At 39.5% G+C, this 6,015-nt stretch overlaps 1 long non-coding RNA gene across 1 annotated transcript; it reads left to right on the top strand.

Moving 5' to 3' along the window:
* The first annotated feature begins 3,221 nt into the window (after window positions 1-3,221).
* Window positions 3,222-5,659, top strand: LOC101761813. Its single transcript, XR_001163337.1, has 3 exons — window positions 3,222-3,287; window positions 3,386-4,287; window positions 4,374-5,659. It is a non-coding gene; the product is annotated as an uncharacterized LOC101761813 (long non-coding RNA).
* The last annotated feature ends 356 nt before the right edge of the window (window positions 5,660-6,015 follow it).

The following is a 6,015-nucleotide window of genomic DNA, read 5'->3' as shown; positions in this document are numbered from 1 at the left end:
AATTATTTTCAGTTGTATTGCTAGAAAAGGAAGGGCAAGAGAAGGTAGAACTGGTGGAAGATGGGAATTCAAGTGAGGAGGGTGAATATCATGATGCTGAGCAAATTCCAACAGTTCAAATTTCTTTGCATGCTCTGACAGGTATTTCTTCTTCAGCTAGAACCTTTACTTTGAGCATTCAACTTGGCCACCATTGGGGAACAACACTTGTGGACAGTGGTAATGATGTTTCTTTCATCAATGCTAAATTTGCCATGAAAAATAAATTGCAAATCTCACAAGTGGAGGAAGTTAAGGTGGCAGCTGCAAATGGTACAGAGATGCACAGTTCAACAGCCTGTTTGGCTTGTCCTTATTCGATTCAAAACCACCAATTCAGTTCTGATTTTAGATTAATTGAGGTTCAAGGTTTTGATATTGTCCTGGGGGCAGACTGGATCTATCAACATAGCCCAGTTGGTTTGGATCTCAAAATGAGGGAATTTTCCATCACTAAAGATGGGAAACACATTGTCACATTTTCTGATGAAACTATTCCAGAAGGCTACCAGTTGATCAGCACCAAGAAGCTTTGTCACTTGTTGAAAAAGAAAACAGTGGGAGCTGTCATAGTCCTCAACAACACTTAGCAACCTCCTCTTCAATCAAAAATGGAGATTCCAACAGAAGTACAAACTATGTTGGATGAATTTCAAGATGTTTTCACTGAACCAACTGAACTCCCTCCACATAGATCTATTGATCATTCTATTCCCCTTGTTGAAGAATCTAAACCCATCAATCAAAGGCCTTACAGATTGCCACATCATCAAAAAAATGCTATGGAGAATTAGGCCAAGTGTTAGCCCCTATTCATCTCCTGTGATTTTGGTGAAAAAGAAAGATGGTACTTGGAGACTTTGTGTGAATTTTAGGCAGCTCAATTCCAATATAATTAATAATAAGTACCCCATACCCATTATTGAAGATCTTTTGGATGAGCTATTTGGTGCTAAAGTCTTCTCCAAAATTGATTTGAGGTCAGGCTATCATCAAATTAGAATGAGTGAAGCTGATATACAGAAGACTGCATTTACCACTCATGTGGGCCATTTTGAGTATTTGGTGATGCCATTTGGATTGACAAATGCCCCAGCCACATTTCAAACATTGATGAACAATGTATTGGCTTCTTTTCTGAGGAAATTTGCCTTGGTGTTTTTTGATGATATTCTCATCTATAGTACTTCCCTGAAAGATCATATATCCCACTTACATTCAGTCTTAGCAGTGCTTAGAGAGAACAAGCTATTTGCCAAATTATCAAAGTGTACATTTGCACAACCTGAAATTGAGTATTTGGGTCATGTCATAAGCAAGAATGGAGTAGCTACAGACCCTTCCAAGATTTCTATCATTCAGCATTGGCCTCAACCTAAATCGGTAACTGACTTAAGAGCATTTTTGGGTTTAACTGGTTATTATAGAAGATTCATACAGAATTATGGTATTATCTGCCGACCTTTATTTGATGCATTGAAAAAGGATGGATTTGAGTGGACATCAAAGCAAATGCAAGCCTTTCAAGCACTTAAGCAGATTATGTCCAATCCTCCAGTGTTGGCTCTCCCAGATTTCTCTCAACCATTTGTTTTGGAAGCTGATGCTAGTGGCACATGTATTGGAGCTGTCTTAATGCAAAATGGCCGACCTATATCTTTTCTCAGCAAGACATTGGGTCCCAAGGCAGCAGCATGCTCCACCTATGAGAAGGAAGCAATGGCAATTTTGGAAGCACTAAAGAAATGGAAACATTACTTTGCAAGCACTTCGGTCATAATTAGAACAAACCAGCAAAGTTTGAAGTATATTCAGGAACAGAGGTTAGTGGAAGGTATCCAGCACAAGTTACTTGTCAAACTGTTGGGTTATAATTATAAAATTGAGTACAAAAAGGGAAAGGAGAATAAAGTGGCTGATGCTCTTTCTAGAGTTGATCTCAACTCCTCTATATATGCTATTCCAGTAATAGTACCAGCTTGGATTGAACAAGTATGTGACAGCTACAATAATGATCCTATCTGTCTTGATCTGATCACCAAGCTGAGTATTGACAGTAATCCTGTGCCTTCTTATTCACTAGCTAGTGGCATTTTGAGGTACAAAGGAAAAATTCTTATTGGCCAAGACACATCTTTGAGGACCCAGCTTTTGGCAAATTTCCATAAATCTGCTCTTGGTGGCCATTCAGGAGAGCGAGCAACTTATCAAAGGCTGAAGTTGAATTTCTATTGGCCAAAACTACACAAAAATGTTAAAGATTATGTGAAGGCTTGTCCTGTCTGTCAAAAGAACAAAAGTGAGAATATTCCGTATCCTGGGCTTTTGGAACCATTACCTGTTCCTGACAAGGCTTGGTCACATATTTCAATGGATTTTATTGAGGGGTTACCCAAATCAAATGGAAAAGATGTCATTCTGGTAGTTGTTGATAGATTTACAAAGTACTCTCACTTCCTTACATTAAGCCACCCATTTACTGTAAATGAGGTTATTCCTTTATTGCTTGATCATATTTTCAAGTTACATGGACCACCACAGGTGATTGTCACAGATAGAGACAAAATTATCACAAGTACTCTTTGGCAATCTCTTTTCAAAGCATTAGGCATTAATTTACATTTGAGTTCAGCTTACCATCCGCAGACAGATGGACAAACAGAACGAGTCAATCAATGTGCCATTCAGATAACATTTCATGCGTCCAAGTGAAGTCGGCAGCTGAAGTGGTCGTTTCGCCAGGATTCTTTTGAAGTGTCGATGGCGCATCGGACGGCTCCTATTGTTTCTGTAATAGTTATAGCTTTTCACCTGGTTAACAAACCGGTAATAGTAACTCTGTATCGTTACTTTTGCTTTGCTGTCGGATGGCTTGTAATAGCAGGACACCTTCCCTAGGAGAGGATATGCTGGTGAATCTATCTTAGTTGAACCCTAGTTTAGCAGTAGTAGAACTCTCTTGGCGCCGCCATGGCATCTTGTACTGAACCCTGAATTCTCAAGTACTACTGTTGCACTCTGAATCTTCTTCGTTTGTTGTCTGAAACTCGTTTTTCCTCTACTTGGGGTCCTTGTTGCCGTCGGATTTCTTCCATTCCTGACAAGCCCAGCCCGCGCGCGCGCAAGGGGAGGCGGGTGGCGGCCGCGGCGGCGCGGCTAGAGGCAGCCAGGTAGGTAGGTAGCCGCCACTGGGCTGGCTACGCTGGTCTCTGTCCCTGACTCCCTGTCTCCCAGTCTCCAGACGCCGGGTGCGCAAGTTCTGACCATTCCCCGGAATTCCACCTATTTTGCAATGTTTGTTATTAATTCAAGAATTAAATCTTCAATGTTTGTCAAAATTGCTTAGGATTGCAAAATGTCGAAGAGAACATTCTATTTTTCAAGCAGTAGCAGTACACCTACTCCTCCAGAAACCAAGGCAACCAAAAATCCCCAGAGTAGAATTTTGTGCCTCAGATATCATTAGTGATCCCGGAATGCGCAAATCAATTGATGAGTACCCGTCTGAGATTAGAGATCAAGTAAAGAGGGCATATGCTTTGAGGGGCCCAACTCAACAACCAGTTGGTTTTACATTTCCTCGCACATGGCAAAGTGGTGAATGGAGATCCTTTCAGCAGCATTGGTTTGGGAAATATGATTGGTTGGAGTATAGTGAGTCAAAGGATGCAGCATTTTATTTTTATTGTTATCTTTTCTTTGAGCTAGGAAAGTCCGACAAATGGGGGAGTAATGTCTTTGCAAAGGTCAGTATAGGGAAATGGAAGAAGGCCTTGGAAAAATTTGATAAACATGGTGCTTCTCATTCTCATTGTAATGCAAGGCTGAAGTGTGAGGACTTTATGAATCAAAGAACAAGTGTCACCTGGAAAATTGAAACGCATAGTAAGGAAGAAGAAATTAGATACAAGATTCGCATAACATCTTCTTTAGATGTTGCAAGATTTCTCATAAAGCAAGGTGATGCTTTCCGTGGACATGATGAGTCCTCCACTTCCCTCAACAAGGGCACATATAGAGAGTGGTTGATTGGTACAAAGACAAGGTTGAAACAGTTAAGGATGCATATGATAAAGGCAATAAAAATTGTCAGATGTTATCTCCTGATATTCAGAAGGATCTTGCTAAAGCTTGTGCAGAGGAAGTCACGGCAGTGATTATGGATGAGATTCGTGGTAGGCGATTCTCAGTGCTTATTGATGAGTCTCGAGATGTATCTATAACGGAGCAAATGGCTATGGTTCTGAGGTGAGTACTAGTCTCATTGAGACTTTGCATTGTTTCCTTTCATTGTGTAATACTATGGTTCCATACTTACTTTGATTGATGTGCAGGTTTGTGAATGATGAAGGAAAAGTGGTGGAGAGATTTCTTGGACTTAAAGATATTGAGAAATGTACATCTGTTGCATTCAAAGAAGCTTTGGTCGGTATGATTTCTAGCCACAAGTTAAGCATCAATATGATTCAGGGGCAAGGTTATGATGGAGCATCCAATATGAGAGGTGAATTTAATGGGGTGCAAAAGTTGATTTGTGATGAAAATCCTTATGCCTTCTATGTTCATTGCTTTGCCCATCAATTGTAATTAGTGGTTGTCGCTGTTTCAACTTTTACTCCAGCTATTGCAGATTTTTTCAACTATGTTCCTTTGATAGTTAATACTGTGGGTGCATCTTTGTATGAGAAAGGATGTCTTGCTTGCAAAGCACCATGATAATTTAATAGAAAAGTTAGAGAATTGTGAGGTAGCCACCGGAAGAGGTTTAAATCAAGAAAGTGGCCTTGCTAGGCCTAGAGATACTAGATGGGGCTCTCATCTTAAAACATTGCTTCGCATTTTGGTAATGTGGGATGCTATTTTGGAGGTGCTTGAGATTGTGAAGAAAGATTCCATTAAACCAACATGTAACGGTGGTGCTTTCGGATTAATTGGTAAAATGGAAAGCTTTGATTTTGTGTTCATCCTGCATTTGATGATAGAATTATTGAGCACTACAGATAATTTGTCACATGCTTTGCAAAGAAAGGATCAAGATATTGTTGAAGCAATGCATTTGATCATGAGTGTGAAAGAAAGCTTGCAGGATATGAGGGACAATGGATGGGAACCATTATTCAAAAGAGTGAAGACATTCTGAGATAAAAATGAGATTAAGGTGCCAAATATGGATAAGAAAGTAAATGCTAGAGGGACATCTGCACGTAGAAGGCAAAAGGTAACAAATATGCATTTCTACCATGTTGAGATCTTTCTTGCTGCCATTGATGCCATTTTGTCTGAGATGAATCATCGATTTAGTGAAGTTAGTTCAGAGTTGTTATCATGTATGGCTGCACTTAATCCAAGGAACTCCTCTAATTTTGATGTGGATAAACTTGTGAGACTTGCTGAAATATATGCTGAAGACTTTGATGTTGGTCATATTTTTCTCTTACCAAGTCAACTTAGAGAGTTCCACCAACGTGTTAAAAGAAACAAAGAGTTTCTTGGAAGCACAGTACTTTCAAAGGTTGCTGAAATTATGGATGGTCAAGACCACGATGAATAGTTCTTACCCATTGGTTTATCGGCTTGTTGAGCTCACATTGATACTTCCGGTGGCAACTGCTTCAGTTGAGAGGGTTTTTTCAGCTGTCTCTTATAAAGACAGATTTGCGCAGCAAAATGGGGGATGAATAGCTCAATGATTTGATGATATGCTATGTTGAGAAGGAGATATTTAGAAGCATTAGTAATGATAAAATCATACAATCGGTTTTAAGAGATGAAAAAACATCGTATGCTAGTGCCTCAAAACAATTTAGTGGTATACTTCTCTTCAAATTTCAGAACTTTTTGAAGTTATTATTTGCTTTGTCAATAATTTAATGTGCATTGTGTAGATTGCTCCGCATGAAGAATGAGACTAATGGGCGTTAAACTATCCGATGATAGTTTGGTATGGACAGAAGTTCATATTGTCCTTTTTTTTTA

The sequence above is a fragment of the Setaria italica genome, chromosome II (genome assembly GCF_000263155.2).
Source record: "Setaria italica strain Yugu1 chromosome II, Setaria_italica_v2.0, whole genome shotgun sequence".
Classification (NCBI taxonomy): domain Eukaryota; kingdom Viridiplantae; phylum Streptophyta; class Magnoliopsida; order Poales; family Poaceae; genus Setaria; species Setaria italica.
This window is presented reverse-complemented; position numbering and strand designations above follow the sequence as displayed.